The sequence below is a fragment of the Triticum urartu genome, chromosome 5 (genome assembly GCF_003073215.2).
Source record: "Triticum urartu cultivar G1812 chromosome 5, Tu2.1, whole genome shotgun sequence".
NCBI classification, from domain to species: Eukaryota; Viridiplantae; Streptophyta; class Magnoliopsida; order Poales; family Poaceae; genus Triticum; species Triticum urartu.
Genome location: NC_053026.1, coordinates 440,614,926 through 440,623,290, shown reverse-complemented (window position 1 = coordinate 440,623,290; position 8,365 = coordinate 440,614,926). Strand labels below are relative to the sequence as shown.

Here is an 8,365-nt window from a genome sequence, read left to right as displayed (position 1 = left end):
ATTTTTCTTCCCTTTTCTCGTATCCATTTTTTTGTTTTTCATCTTTTTTTCTTTTTTTCTTTTCTTTTTTGATTTTTTGTCTCCCTTTTTTCCAGTATATGGATTTTCCTCTTTTTTGTGAAAAAATGTTTATCAGAACTTATTAACATGGGATCTACTTTCGAAAATCTCAGGCAAAAAATCAACGATGAAAACTATTCAGGATTTGGACGCACGGTTCAATAGATAAAATATTTTGAATAAACGAATTTACAAGAAAAAGAAAAAAACTCACAAGTTGCGACAAATGACACACACACTTATCAGCGTTTGAGAAGGTGTGTCATTTTGCTGACGACCCTTAACTGGTGATTTCGATTTTTCTAGTGGAGTACGTATCATTTTGCTGACGACCCTTTTTTTTTTGAAACATTTTGCTGATGAAATTCTGAACATAAGGCCCAATTCTGAACAAATGTACTCCTAAAAAGGGAAAACAAATATAAGGCCCAATTCTGAACTTATGTACTCCTAAAAAGGGAAAACAAATATAAGGCCCAATGGGTTATGGACCCAATAGAAACTCTTGCGTCTCCACCGACCGAACTTCCCTGTCGCCCGCTCTCCAGCCGTCGTACTGCAATTTCCGTTCCCACTCAAACCCCACGCCATTAGAAAAAAATGAGAGGGGAAAATCCCACTCAAACCCGACGACGGTGGGGAGCACGACGGCCGCGCCGGGCGGCACCATCGGCGCGGGCCAACGGTGGCGCGATCGGAGGCCCTCTTCATGGATTTGTAGCTGTACAGCCTGTGATCTCCTGGTTGTCTTGTCTGCCACCGGCTGGGCACCCGCGCGCCCACCACCTGCTCGTGCAAATGCGCGGCACAGCCCAGCACTTGCACCGCCTGCTGATCCCGATGCCTGCTACCTCCGGATGCTTGCCTACTAGGATCATGTGCAGCGTTGTTTGTGGAGACAACTTTCTGAAAACCAGAGATGCTAACCTGGCCCTAGAGGATTGGCATTATTGCGCAAATCAGGCTGAGGCTTGCGCTAGATGATTCAAAGGGTAGGGGCGGTGACTGCGAGCATGCCTGATGCACCTCCTCCTCGCATGAGGTAGGCCGTGTACAATGTTTTCCATTATCTCGGGAACCTTGTCTGATCAATTACATTTTGAGGCAGAAAATACAGAGGTCGTGTGCTCCTTCTGAAGAAGGCGACAGCAGACCGAAGCCCATTCACCCGGTGCCGGCTATGGATAACTTCAATTAAAAAGGTCAGAATTATGATAGATGGTGGCATGGCATTTTCTCTAGGCATTGCTAAAAAGATCAATGGATCATCTCAACTGGCAATAGTTTAGTTTCGTGAGCTATTGCTAGTGCTCGGCTCTAGAGGCTTCACTGCACATCCTCAGTCTCAAGTGATTCGAGTGTTAGGAAAAAAAGTGCCCCGCTGTACTTATTTACAGTTTGGCATGCACATAGAGCAATACAGAAGCCTCTATCTATCTCTGCTACTTATCTTGTCCTTCTACTTTACATGGGAACGGTGTGAAACTAGCAGGACAAACAGTTTATCTGAAAAAACTAGCAGTGCAAACAACTAACACAATCTGCTTGGTATCCTGCATATCAGGGAAGATGGAACAGTGCCAGACATCTACAAACTGAACATCTTGTTTGTTCCAGAGGGAAGTAAGCATCATGGAGCAAATGAAACACCTCAAGAGTGCCCCACTTGATTTTGGTTGAAAGGGCAGTCATGATGCACCTAACTACTCATTTAATAACAGCCTTAGACATTGTTTTTGGGCTACCTATGTATAAACAAGGTCTCATAGGTTAAGCTTTCTGGCCCACCCCTAGCTCGTGCATAACAGCATAGGTCACACTTGTAGGTTGAACTTTACTAGTAGTAGTACTAAAAATCTGCAATTGCAATATTGCATGATGGGGCCAGACTGTTGAAAAGTTTGTTCATGAATCACATGCCTGGGTTGCGAAAAATGTGGCTTTTCTCTGAACAGAGATGGCGTGTGCACGATAGATGCCCCGCTACTCTGCTCCTCTCTGGTGGATGTTAGCCTGAAACCAGATAGTTGAGATGACCCAGCTTTGTGTGGTTAAGTGAGTAGAATTTCTGTTTGTGCTTCTGTTTGTTACACACATGCAAAATTTGACATCTATAACTGCACATATGTGGAGCTGCTCGGCATGAATTGGTTCAGGCTTAAACTAACCAGATAGTAATTTTTTTTACAGAGCTTGGCTTTTTTGGATGGTGGCGCCCGGCTTCTGCATGGAGGAATGGATTGGTGCACACAGTCAATACATAACCAGGTTGGCTCACTCTAGCTTTATCATGCTCAACTTACTGCAGATCTGTGTACACACGCTCCTAAAGTAGTGTTCAGATTAACTAATAACTCGGTCGGTACGCAAGGGGATCCTCTTGGCAAAGCACCACAACAGTACAGTATTTCCCGAGACAGATAACCCCAGCCATATTGGGCTACTGGCGCGAGTGCGCGCTGCCGAAGTTGAAGTGCTGAGCCGTCTCCGGTGGCTTTCCCACTGCCTGCACCCACTTATCGTGCACTGGGCAATCATAGCCGACGCACAAACAAATCAGTTAGGGGAAAAAGGAGAAAAACAAATGCTTGCAACGCAAAGGCTGTGCAACCTGCAATCGAAGAAGAAATCCATTAAAGGTCGAGCTGGGCCAAATCGACTTGATCGCCCGTCCCTTCTGACGTCATTGAATTACTACTACTGGCCAGGCCTGCTGGACGGATCGGTTGGTTAAATCAGAGACCACCGACTCACTGACTGACAGCGAATGCAGGGTCATTTTGTTGAATTTCCAAAAGGATCGCAAGACTTTTGTTTTAGTCCTGACGTAACCTTCGTATACACGACCGAGGTTGATTAGATTAGTATAGGCTGGTGGGCTGGAAGAATCCGTTGATTGACGACCGACCGAGTGGTGTGCTGCAAGGTCGTCTTTGTTCTCTTTGGTTATTCTACCTACCTTGTACTGTACGTACTGAACGCAAGAAATGAAATGGCTAGGAAATTCAAAGCCGGAGAATAAGTGTTGTTGGCTAGCTAGAACCGCTGGGTCGCTGATTGTTGCTCCCCGGCGGGCTGGCGGGTTCCGAAGCCGAATCCGCGACGTCCCGGTCGCTGGTCGGGATCTCATTCTTGCTCCACTCGGTCGGTCATCAATCAACGGATTCTTCCAGCCCACCATCCTATACTAATCTAATCAACCTCGGTCGTGTATACGAAGGTTACGTCAGGACTAAGACAAAAGTCTTGCAATCCTTTTGGAAATTCGACAAAATGACCCTGCATTCGCTGTCAGTCAGTGAGTCGGTCGTCTCTGATTTAACCAACCGATCCTTAATTCAATGACATACGATATTTAAGCACTGGCCGGCCAGCCAGAACGGACGGGCGATCAAGTTGATTTCGCCGGCTCGACCTTTAATGGATTTCCTCTTCGATTGCAGGTGGCACAGCCTTTGCGTTGCAAGCATTTGTTTTTCGTCGGTCGCCGTCACCTCATTCTCCATTCGTCTATCCTCGTCCCCAGTCCATATTTTCTGCAACCTGCTGCTGCATCCTTTCTGATCCATCTCTAGTACATCGAGGTCGAGCCTATAGAGAAGTGACCGGAGATGCTACCGCCATGTAGAACACTTAGCTAGCTCCGAGGTCCAAGCTACCTCCCATAGTCCATCACTGGCTGCATGCCTTCCCAGTAAAGCATGAGGGCTCCCATGGCCGTCAAGCTCGCGGCCATTCTCCTCCTCCTCCACCTCACACGCTTCCATGCCATGGCCGCTGCGACGGGTGAGCGGCGGGCTGGGACGATCGTCCGGCAGCAGCGTCGGTGGCAAGTGCTGCTGCAGGAGAAGGCCACGCTCCTGGCATTGAAACGATCGCTCACCTTGCCGTCGCCGTCGGCTCTGGCCGACTGGAACGAGTCCAATGACGATGTCTGCGGCCTCACCGGCGTCGCCTGCGACTGGAGGCGGCAGCACGTCACCGGCCTCTCCGTAGGCGACATGAACATCTCTGGCCCCGTGCCGCCGGTCATCGGTAACCTCACGCGCCTCAAAAGCCTCGACATGTCTCGCAATTTCCTCGCAGGGCAGATCCCGGCCGAGCTCTCCAACCTCCGCGGCCTCGAAGTCCTCGACCTCGGCCACAACCAGCTCAGCGGCGGCATACCGCTGTCCCTCTCTGAGCTGGTAAGCTTGGGTTTCCTCTTCCTCAAGGATAATCAGCTCTCAGGCCCTATCCCGGCCGTTCTCTTCAAGAACTGCACCATTCTAAGTGGTCGACTTCGGCAACAACGATCTATCCGGCGAGATTCCCCTGGAAGCCTCGGAGAACATTTTTTTTCTCAACCTCTACTCCAACAGGCTAACCGGAAAACTACCATGGTGGCTCGCTAACTGCACGTATCTATACTTGCTGGATGTGGAGGACAACTCGCTCGCCGACGAGCTCCCCTCCGGCATCATAGCGGGCAAGCAGCAGCTCAAGTACCTGCATTTGTCCAACAACTACCGGTTCTCGAGCCACGACGGCAACACCAACCTGGAGCCCTTCTTCGCCGCAGTATCGAACTGCTCCCAAATACTGGAGATCGAGGCCGGCGCGGTGGGGATGGGCGGTCGGCTGCCAAGCTGGCTTGGCTCGTTGCTCCCACCAAACATGTCACACCTCAACCTGGAGCTCAACGAGATCCAGGGGCCGATCCCGGCCGACATTGGCGAAATGATAAACATCATGCTGATGAACCTCTCAAGCAACCAGCTGAACGGGACAGTCCCGGCATCCATCTGCGCGTTGCCGAAGCTCGAGCGCCTCTCCCTGTCCAACAACGGCCTGACGGGCATGATCCCGGCGTGCATAGGCAACGCGACAAGCCTCGGCGAGCTGGATCTGTCAGGCAATGCGCTGTCGGGGAGCATCCTGAGCGGCATCGGGACCGGGCTTGTCAACCTCTACCTGCAGAACAACCAGCTTTCCGGGGAGATACCGGTAAACCGCCTTGCCGAATGCATGCGCTTGCTCCACCTTGACCTCTCAAACAACAGCTTGACCGGAGAGGTACCATACATGGTCTCTGGCACCAACATTATATTTCTCAACCTGTCACACAACCAGATCAGAGGTGAGCTGCCGCGGGGGCTCGGTGACATGCAACAGGTGCAAGCGATTGACCTGTCCTGGAACAACTTCACAGGCACGATCTCTCCACAGCTTGGACTCTGCCGCGAGCTGGAGGTCCTCGACCTGTCGCACAATTCGCTCACCGGCGTCCTACCATCGTCCTTCGACCTCCTCAACGACCTGAAAAACCTGGACGTATCCCACAACTCCCTGAACGGAGAGATCCCTGCAAACCTGACAAAATGCACCAGCCTGAAACATTTCAACCTGTCGTACAACGACTTCGTCGGCCATGTGCCCACCATCGGCGTCTTTGCAGACTTCACCTTCCTGTCCTACATTGGCAACCCACGGCTCTGCGGCTCGGTGGTGAGGCGCAACTGCCAAAGGCACCGCCCATGGTATCAGTCCCGGAAGTATTTGGTCGTGATGTGCGTCTGCGCCACCGTGCTGACAATCCTCTGCGCGGTTGGTGCCTGGAAGATCCAGGATTGGTTAGCTGCTGTGCAGGAAGACATGTTCAGGGGCCGATGCAGCGGAGGCTTGTCGCTGGTCATGAAGTATAAGTACCCGCGGATCACGTACCAAGAGTTGGTTGAGGCGACACAGGAGTTTAGTGCAGATCGGCTGGTCGGAGCAGGCAGCTACAGCCGCGTGTACCGCGGCACGCTGCGGGCCGGCACCATGGTTGCCGTGAAGGTGCTGCAGCTCCAGTCAGGGAACTCGATCAAGAGCTTCAGCCAGGAGTGCCAGGTCCTGAAGCGCATCCGCCACCGGAACCTCATGAGGATCATCACGGTATGCAGCCTGGCGGACTTCAAGGCGCTGGTCCTGCCCTTCATGGCGAAGGGTAGCCTTGAGCGGTGCCTCTATGCTGGGCCTCCGGCCGAGCTCAGCCTGGTGCACCGTGTCAACATCTGCAGCGACATCGCCGAGGGGGTGGCCTACCTGCACCACCACTCACCAGTCAAGGTCATCCACTGTGACCTTAAGCCAAGCAACGTCCTCATCAACGACGACATAACCGCGCTCGTGTCTGACTTCGGCATTTCCCGGCTGGTCATGAGCGTTGGTGGTGTGGCCAACCCGGCCGACGTCGGTGCCTCCACCGCCAACATGCTGTGCGGTTCCATCGGATACATTCCTCCAGGTAAACCACACACTGCCAAAAGTTAAATCACAAGCTATCCTCGTGATGAGTTCACATGCTCTGAGTTCTGACTTCTGAGTGGTTTTTGGTCGATGGTCTGAAGAGTATGGCTACGGCTCGAACCCAACGACGATGGGTGATGTGTACAGCTTCGGCGTTCTGGTGATGGAGATGGTAACGAGGAAGAAGCCGACCGACGACATGTTCGAGGGTGGGCTGAGCCTGCACAAGTGGGTGAAGAGCCACTACCACGGCCGGGCCGACGCGGTGGTCGACCAGGCGCTGGCCAGGATGGTTCTGGACCAGACGCCTGAGGTGAGGAGAATGTCGGACGCGGCCATCGGCGAGCTGCTGGAGCTCGGCATTCTCTGCACCCAGGAGACCGCGTCCACGCGGCCGTCTATGCTGGACGCCGCCAACGAGCTGGACCGGCTCAAGCGGCACCTCGGCGGCGACACGACCGCTACATTCGAAGATATTGATGACTTAGCTTAGCGGTAGCAAGCTACGCATCCACGGAGTATAAATTAACAGGGATACGTTGTGTATGCGTAGTGAGGACTTTATGTGGTTCTGAACGAGGTAGATGATCTTCTGAATATCACAAGATGTATGTATATCATTCTTTCAAGGTGTCTGATTTGATGTAATTTAAGCTTTGTACATAGGCTTGGTTATTATAATTATATAGACTGAATTAAGTTCAGGAAGTAATTAACTGATTAGCTTAGTGTGACGGCTATATTGTCCTAGTACCGTGTACACACCCGAAACCCTAAAACCCTTGCGGCGACTAGGTCTAGGCGACTCTGACAGCGCTCGCAGATCTCATCGGCGGGGCGCGCACATGTTCCCGGCGACGATGGCGACATCAGGTGCGGGCAAGGGGAAGCAAGGAAGCGGCGCTCTCTCACCGCGCTCGGATCAGGCGTAGATGGAACAAGCGCTTGGCAAGCTCGACATCTCTAAAGAGGAGGCGACTCCTCTGGTGATCGATGACACGGACAACGGTGCAGCACCCAAGTGGCTACTGGCGGGCAAGGTCCTGTACAGAAATCTATTCCACATCCAGACTATTTCCAACGCCCTACATCCAGCATGGAGTAACCCTAGGGGCTTGGTTTTTCGTCCATTGGGGAAGAACATGTTCATAGTGGAGTTTGAATCTAAGAGAGACCAGGATTGAATCTGGGAGGGATCCCCATGGCACATCAGCAAACATGCAGTGATCCTTGAGGACTTTGAATCACACATGCAGCCTTCCGGACTCGAGCATGATTGGTTTGATGCCAAAAATTGGCATGCCAACATTTGGCAAATGCCAAATATTGGCTAGTGATTGGTTGGTTACCATGTTTACTTGTCAACCTCACAAGAAGTTGTCAAATTTTTGACAACTTTTGATATTGTCAAATGTTGGCTTGCCAAATATTGGCAATGTCAAATGTTGGCATCAAACCAATTATCGTCTCAAATTTGATCGGTTGCCGGCATGGGCTAGGTGTAGCGACCAGACCTTAAACAGTCTAATCTCTGTGCTCCGGTGTCATCCCTGGATCAGTAATGCTGACACCACACAGTACTCGGAGGATTTATAACAGAGTAGCAATCACACACTTATTACATCGAGTGTCTCCATAAAGAACTTATTACAATAAATATGGCTTAAGGCCATCTAATAACGATAACAGCGGAAGGCTTGGAAGATAAGTGAGTCCATCAACTCCAACGGCATCACTGAGTATAGAACCACGACCTAAAAACTCCTTAATCGTCGTCTGAAAAGTCTGCAACATTAATGTTGCAGCCCGAAACGGGTCAGCACATGGAATATGCTGGCAAGATAACACATAGAGAATAATGGAATGAAACAGCTATACTATATGCATATTTGGCTGGTGGAAAGCTCTATGGTTACAGTTTTGCGTAAAGCCAATTTTTCCCTACTACAAAGGAATAAATTTAATTACTATCATGGTGGTTGTTAAACATTGAGAATGGTTGACATGCTAGAGCCCATAATAGCTTGTGGCTGCA

General features: G+C 50.9%; 1 pseudogene; it reads left to right on the top strand.

The window, feature by feature from the left end:
* Window positions 1-601: 601 nt before the first annotated feature.
* Window positions 602-6,998, top strand: LOC125509625 (annotated as a pseudogene).
* Window positions 6,999-8,365: the final 1,367 nt, after the last annotated feature.